The sequence below is a fragment of the Mauremys reevesii genome, linkage group 6, assembly GCF_016161935.1.
Source record: "Mauremys reevesii isolate NIE-2019 linkage group 6, ASM1616193v1, whole genome shotgun sequence".
NCBI lineage: Eukaryota > Metazoa > Chordata > Testudines > Geoemydidae > Mauremys > Mauremys reevesii.
The window spans coordinates 129,460,399-129,468,940 of record NC_052628.1 but is presented as its reverse complement, the minus strand read 5'-3'; positions in this window follow the sequence as shown (position 1 = coordinate 129,468,940).

The window sequence follows — 8,542 nt, the reverse complement described above, 5'->3', positions numbered from 1 at the left end:
GGCTGGCCCATGCCAGCTAACTCAGGCTTGCAGTGCTCGTGCTAAGGGGCTGCTTAATTATGGTGTAGATGTTTTGGCTCAGGCTGTAGCCCAAGCCTGCATGTTTACACTGCAACAGTCCCTTAGCCCAAGCCCTGCAAGCTCAAGTCAGCTGCCAGGGGCCAGCTGCAGCTTTTTAATTGCAGAGTAGACATACAGTAAGTTCCCATCCCTGTAGTGTAGCGAAGAGTTGGGATTGGAAGAAATGAGTCCCAGCTCACAGTTTTCTCTAGCGAAAATCTTGGCATTATTATATCACAATAAAGGTATTAAGGCTGAATCCCCACTCTGTCACTTCGAGTGCAGAAGATGGGGGCCCGCAAGGATTTTAAATATTAATACTTGCCACTCCAGGCTTGTATTAAACTCCCAAGGTTACAGCTTTTCTCTGACCTTGGCTTGGTAAACGCTGCTACCACCCAAACGCAAACCCCCCCCCCCCTTGTACCCAGGAAGGCGCACTTGGGAATTTCTCCCTGTGGGGTTCCCTCAAGCCCTTTCAGCTCTCTCCCCCCCCCGGGAAGAGCTGAGAAAGAAAACAAAGGAAATTAGCTGTTGCTACCAGCTAATCAAACAACATGCACAAACTTCTTAGGACACCAAAAATCCAATCCTGTTCTTACAAAAGGTAAATTTTACTAAAAAAAGGAAGAAAATACATCTGGAACTTCAGCTTTTGCTAGATTTTAAAAGAGCAATTCCAAAAATTAAGCACCCTAAATAGCTTCTTGGAAGTTCAGCTTAAAGGTTACAAGCAAACAAAAGCATCTGGGGCTAGCACAGAGGAGTTCACAAGCCTTAAAAAATAAACAGAAATAAACCTAATCTCGTGTCTTCCTAAACATTCTGAATTTACTTACATATTTGGGTTGTTAAAAGTAGTTCTAGATATGATCTGATGGTTTTTATATCTGGTTCAAACTTTACATAGCAATCCTGCTGCCTGTCTCTTCAGCACAGAGAGGGCAACAGACAAAGGGAAAGTTTCTTTCCCAGTTTTAAAAGTTCTGGCCTTTACATTGGCTCTTTAGGTCAAGTGCCCACTTCTTTTTTTTTTTTTTAAACCTGGGGGACTTTTTAACCCTTTACAGGTAAAGCAAGTAGAGAACAGCTACTAAGCGGGGATTTTACAGCTAACTTGCTGGCTGGGTGTCCATCAAAGGGAGCTACCCCGCCACACACTTCATTTATCACAAAAGGCAAGTGGGGTGAAGGTGGGAGAGTGGCAAAAGGGAAATCGCATTTTGCTATCAAACTTTGATTAAATTTATTACGTTCAAAAGTTTCTGTAACTTAGCAATTCTTTTTCCTAACCACTTCCCAAAACCAGTGTATTCTGAGCCTATTTATGCCCCACACCTTGCCAATGAAGGTGAGGTCACGGGACCATGCATACTTAGTCTTGCCTGTTTTGGGGAAAGCTTCATCTCTATACAGTCCTACTTGTAATCAATGTGCTTCTGAAATTTGGCTTTATCTGTACCTGGTGGGAAAGAGGGAACTGGGTTTTTCCCTTTCTCTGAGTCTCTGAATTATTTTTTAAATTGTACATTGATGAAACTCTCAGGGGTATGTTGAGATTGCTGCTGTGGAACTTTCTTCTTGAAATATTTCTCCTCATAAGCTTTTTATTTATTTACTTATTTAAACTGGCCCTATCTGATTTTAGAAAAGTCTTTTGGTGGCTTCACTGATTAAAAGTTTGCAGGAGTCTTTCTTGAAAACTAACCCTAAATATAATAGGGGAAATAGTTTTTTGATGCAATTCTTGTAATTCTTTCACTAAATTGCTGGTGGGTGGGTTTTTGTTTTTTCTAAATAAACCAGTTTCATTTCTTTGGAGAACAAACTTGACAGGGAAACATTAAAGTAAGCTGAAGTGGAAAAGTAAACAATCTGCAGGAAAAAAATAAAATGAAATTCACACTAAATTGAAAGTAGTAAAGAATAAATGCTTGTTAGAGCTTTAATTAAAGATGACAGGTGAACTCTTTGTTCCACTGAAGTCAATGGGAGTTTTGCCATTGACAATGCAGTGGAGCCATGATTTTCTCCCTGGTGAATTATGCTAAAATTTATAATGTATTAGGTTTTCCTGAAGTATATGAGGGACAGCAGTGCTTCCATAATTAAGGGTTATGGTGAGATTGCACTTAAAATATTAGCAGCAAAGAATCCTGTGGCACCTTATAGACTAACAGACGTTTTGCAGCATGAGCTTTCATGGGTGAATACCCACTTCTTCGGATGCAAGTAGTGGAAATTTCCAGGGGCAGGTATATATATGCAAGCATATATTAAAATATTATGCAATGTGCAACACGTGGCTATGACCATGGGAGTATTTTCCTCATTGAGGCCTAATCTGCCATAAAGGCATTGCCAGCACACCTTTAATCTGCCACATGCACATTCTGTGGTCATCCTGCACCTACTCAGCCTATTGTTGAACTGCTCCTTACTGCTATCTGGATTTCCCGTGTCCAGCTTCATGAGCCATGGCATTAAGGGGTACACCGGGTCTCCCAGGATCACTATGGGAATTTCAACATTACCTATGGTGATCTTCTGGTCCGGAAAGAAAGTCCCTGCTTGCAGCTTTTTGTAAAGGCCGGTGTTCCTAAAGATTCATGCATCATGCACTTTTCCGAACCACCCTGCATTGATGTCAGTAAAACATCCACGGTGATCCACAAGCACCTGCAAAACCATGGAAAAGTACCTCTTCTGATCGATTTACTCCGTCGCTAGATAGTCCAGTGCCAAAATTCGAATGCATGTGCCATCTATCGCCCCTCCACAGTTAGACAAATCCATTTCTGCAAATCCATCCACAATTTCACGCCAATTGCCAAGAGTCACGGTCTTTCGCAGCAGGATGCAATTAATGGCCCTGCATACTTGCCTTAACGCAGCCCCAACGGGTGACTTCCTGACTCCAAACTGATTCGTGACCAACTGGTAGCAGTCTGGAGTCGCCAGCTTCCACACTGAGATCACCATGTGCTTCTCCCTCGAGAGGGCAGCACTCATCTTGGTGTCCTTGCACTGCAAGTCTGGGGTGAGCTCAGAACATAGTTCCAGGAAAGTGACTTTCCGCATCCGAAAGTTCTGCAGCCGCTGCTCGTCATCCTAGACCTGCAGAACGATGCAATCCCACCACTCAGTGCTAGTTTCCTGAGCCCAAAAGCGACGTTCCACCATCTTCAGCTGTTTCATGAATGCCAAAAGCAATCTAATCATAGGCGTGCGCAGCACATTTCATTAGGGTGTGCACCCAGGGAATTTTTTTTTTTAAGGCGAACATTTATTGAATACTCAGTCATAAAGGACATTCTTTTTATTCATCAAACAAACTAAAGAAACTAAAAACTTAACTAAAAATTATTTTTTTTAAATTAACAACTAAACTTTACTTAAAAAATACAAACTTAAAAAATGAGACACACGATACCAAATTTTTGCTCTAAGTGATAACCAGGCGTATACAAAGATATAGTCAATTTTCATGATCTTTATCTTTAACCAGATAACGAGCTAAGCCAAATTGACCAAAACAGATTAAGATTTCTTCATCTTCCTGTCGTAGAGAATGAGACGTCGCTCACCAGGTGTTATGGACTTAAATGCCTCAATCACATCATTGTAATTAACTGACAAAGCCAATTCTTGTTCAATGTACAAAATCATGAATGAGTCGAGGCGCTGTTGGGACATTGTACTTAGTTTGTTTTTCACGTGCTAGTTTTGAAAAGGCTCTGTCACATGAACATCTTGTAACAGGTAAGACTGGAAAGCATTGAATAGATTTGTAAAAGGCCTGGAACATGGAAGACTGATCCGATTCCTTTAGCCAATCAAGCCACTCTGGTGGTGTTCGTAGTGCTGCCTTTAGGAACAGATCTGTCATAAGTCCGAAGCAATCTGACTTCAGCTTCCAACTCATCCAAGGACACTTTAAATTTGTTGGCAATGATTCTCATATCGTCCCTGCCAGTGTCTAAGCTTAGCAGTTTTCCCATTGCAGTCACATCTTTACAAGTCTCCTTTCAAATCGCTGGTCAATGCCGGTAATCATTGAGTCTAGGAGTGGGTACAATGAAGTTATTCTCTCCTGCTCCTCTTTTGTATCAAAGTGATGCTGGGACTCAAATGCATCATCAATATGAGTGGACATTTTTCTCTTCTTAACTGGGGAAATCGATATATCATTCTCTACACACATTTTCACACTGTCATTGAAAATAGATTGAAAATATTCTGGGCCACTTCTCATCGTAGCCAAAGAGTTACACAAGCTTTTCACCCCTGTCATTGCAGTAAGTAAGTTGAGATCTGGAGCTTGAAGAGCCTTACTCACTTTTACCACCATCTGGAGAATAGGGTGCATCATGTGAAGGGCAAAGATGAACTTGAATGAATTTAGTTCATGAATAAGGCCCCTGGCTTTTATTTTAGCATCAGCAAGGTGAGTGGTTTCGATAATCTCTTGTAAAGCTTGTAAAATGATGGAGTAGTTTTGTTTTACAGCAGCCACTGCTTCTGCTGTGCATGCCCATCTTGTGTTTGACAGGGACTTCAAAATCTTCAACTGGGATCCTACTTCTTGTGAAATCTCCATTACTGCATGTCGCACAGGACTCCCCTCCATGAAGGCATAAAGAGTCTGAATAGCACCAAAAAAATCAAAGATGGTTCTGTTTTGTTTACTTGAAGTGCATGATCTACTAGGACGAGGGTCAAACAATGCGCATAGCAGTGTACACAGAGTATTTCACTGTTTCTTTCTTTACATGTCATTTGAATTCCTGCAGTACATCCAGACATAGTAAATGTGCCATCAAAACAGACAGACATCACTGATGACCAGTCAATTTTAAGAATGCCAAGGACGTCATTTAACTGGTCAAAAATAGACGGAGCATCAACTGTCAATAGTCTCTGAACAGACACAAAATGTTCAACTTGACTATGTTTTTCATTGTCAAAATACCGCACCACAACGGACATCTGTTCATGGTGTCCACAGTCAGTAGTGTCGTCGACAAGTATTGAGACCACTTTTCCATTTAGTGAAGACACAATCTTTTGTTGCACAACGTTGTGCAAGGTCACAATTAAATCATTTTGGATGCGATTACTCAGGTAGCATTTCGAGGAGATTGTTGCACATGCTTTGCCATTATGGGATCATATTTTTGGAGCATATTGACAAGATTTAGAAATAAACCATTCTCAAAAGTGTCAGCTTTTTCATTTATCAGAGGGGTAGCCGTGTTAGTCTGGATCTGTAAAAGCAGCAAAGAATCCTGTGGCACCTTATAGACTAACTGACGTTTTGCAGCATGAGCTTTCGTGGGTGAATACCCACTTCTTCGGATGCAAGATTTTTCATTGTGACCCCTGAATGGTCTCCCACCTTTCGCCAAACACAGAACAATGTCAATCAGTTGCTCCATTACACTTTGGTTATGGCACCGTTCTTGTTTAGACAGATAAGCCTGCTTGCCCTCATCCAACAATACATCAATAGGTTTCCCTTCATAAAAACTTGACCATGAAGAACAGCTCAACACATGAGATTTTGACAGTTGGTGGTTTTTAAAACATTTGTTAGCCCTATGCCAGTTTGTGAATCCCTTATCAATAAATGCTGGATCAGTGTGACCTTTGTTTGCTGCATCATTAGAGGAGAAGAAACAGCAGTAAAAGCAAAATACTGCGTCCTTTGATGGGCTATATTCTAACCACCTATGCTTTTCATACCAATCGGACTGAAAACTTCTTTGTTTATTCCTTATTTTACTTCTAGGAAACATGCTCAATCTAGGCTGATAAGGACCTCTAGATAATCGAGACCGGGGTTCTAATCTGTTTTTTGGAATATCACAGGCCAGGTCATCAGATGGAACGTTTGATGGCTTTGAATAGGAACTACACTGACCTGAACCAAGAGACAGTCTGTTTCTGTTGGTCATTACTCAGTTTATTGCACGCACTGGAACTGGTGGCAGCATTATCTTCATGTGAGTTCTTAACCGATGAGTCCGAGCTATTTGCACCACTATCAGCACATTCATTATAATTCAGTTTGCCTGCTCCTTTTCTTAACAATGAACCGATCCATATTCTAAAATTAAAAGGAGATATAAGATGATTGAATAAAAAGTAAAGCCATGGGTGGCTTGTTATGCTATTTCAGTAGAGTACACGTGACAAAGATGACAAACACTGTAGACACTGTGCTGGGCACGCCTGACGCGGCCGCTTATATAGCTCAAAGAATTTTCTAGAGTAGTAGTGGAAGGCGGTGGGGAGGACCAATGATAATGCGGCGCCGCAATAGTGGGGGAACTCATGCTGCAAGCAAATGCGGGCTTTCTATAGAGAGGGTATCATGCGACTAAATTAAAACACAAAGCCACTTTTTTTTGAGACATTAGGGTAGGGTGAGCAAACTTTTTGGCCCGAGGGCACATCGGGGCTGCAAAATTATATGGAGGACCGAGTAGGCAAGGCCCTGCCCCCTATCCACCCCCCCAATCCCCTGACAGACCCCCGGGACTCCCACGTCTATCCAACACCCCTGCTTCCTGACTGCCCCCTCCAGAGACCTCTGCCCCTAACCACCACCCCAGAACCCCACCCCCATCCAACCAGGGGCGGCAGGTTTGTATCATTTTTGGTGGTGCCCAAGCAGAGCTGTCCCACCCACTGCCCTGGACCCCGTGCTTTGGGGAGCCTTGTGCTTCAGGGGGACACAGGGTCCAGGGCAGCCTGAGGGCTTAGTGGGGGGGCCTGGCACTAGCGAGCAACCCGGCCCCAGCACACCCAACCCCACCTCTTTCCCCCTCCCACTGCATCCCTTCCCCCAAACCCCCGCCCCCTGGGTGGAACAGAGCGGGCTGGGGCCAGGTCTCTTGCTGCTGCCAGTGCCAGGCCCCCCGCTAACCCTCCAGGCTGCCCTGGACTCCTTGTCCCCCGGAAGAATGGGACAGGGCTAGGCACCACCGTGTTGCACGATGGACACTTGATAAAGTTATCGGACTTAGTGATGGACATTGGGGGAGGTAGGGGGTATGATGTCATTCAACCTGTAAAATAGCACACAATTTTCCACATTGAAAAAAACCCAGTAACCTAGTTAATAATAATATAAAAAATCAACTCATAGAATTAATGAAAAGTGTGTGTATACTGTATATGAAATAATTATATGAAAAATGAAAATGAGCTTCCTTTGGGATTTTACAAGACACATATATAATTTAAACACATTTGGTACCCTGAGTAATGATAACACTTCTTGCAAATCACATAAATAGGGATCTCATGGTCCCCTTCCTTCACTCCATTGCAAAGGCCCAGGGGTTATTGCTGGGTGCCCTAGGGCTGCAGAAAACCCTATGAGCAAAACATATGGAAAGAAGAGGATCAATTTATATAGAGGGCTGAAGAGGGACTCCCATAGTGCATTAATTAACATTAATAAATACATCAAAATTAAATGCATCACAGAGACAAGAACCTGTAATGACAACGTTACTTCATGAGAAGCGCCAGCGAAAGAAGACGCAGAGGGAGTAATAGGAGGGGAATCCCAGGGAGACCAAAGGGGTTGGTAGATGGAGCAGACAGCGAGGAAGGGCACAGGCAGAGTGGCTGCAGGCTTGGCCCAGTCTTCTGCATCTCCCCTGTGGGTGGAGACACTGATCTCTGTCACTGTAGGAGGGAACAATGGCCTGGAATGCCCAGAGCAATGAATGACTTGAGGACAATTTCCTGAGGGACCCTGAGCCTTGCAGAGCTTTTCTAGCTCTGACATTTACATTTCTACATGGGTTGGCCCACAGAAATAAAAATCTGCACATCTTCCATGTGGTTTTGGACCAATGGGGGGGAGGGGGGGGAACAGTTACAATTCAAGTGACTTAAAATTCCCTGTGAAACTGACTGAGTTAACAAAATAAATGAGCTTCTGAACAACCAGAAAATATACTTCTCAGGGTATGGCTACACTGGCGATTTGCAGCGCTGGAAAGCCTCCACCAGCGCTGCAATTAGTAAGTGGCCACACCTGCAGGGCACTTCCAGCGCTGCAACTCCCTGGCTGCAGCGCTGGCCGTACACCTCACTCGGCATGGGGAATAAGGATTCCAGCGCTGGTCATCAAGTGTGGCCACACACCAGCGCTGTGATTGGCCTCCAGGGTATAAGGATGTATCCCAGAATGCCTGTTCAGCCACTCTGCTCATCAGGTCAGACTCTACTTCCCTGGCCTCAGGTGACCCGCCCTTTAAATGCCCCGGGAATTTTAAAAATCCCCTTCCTGTTTGCTCAGCCAGGTATGGAGTGCAATCAGTGAATCTTTACAGGTGACCATGCCTCCACGCGGCAAACGAGCCCCAGCATGGAGCAATGGCGAGCTGATAGACCTCATCAGTGTTTGGGGGGAGGAATCTGTGCAGGCACAGCTGCGCTCCAGCCGTAAGAATTATGATAC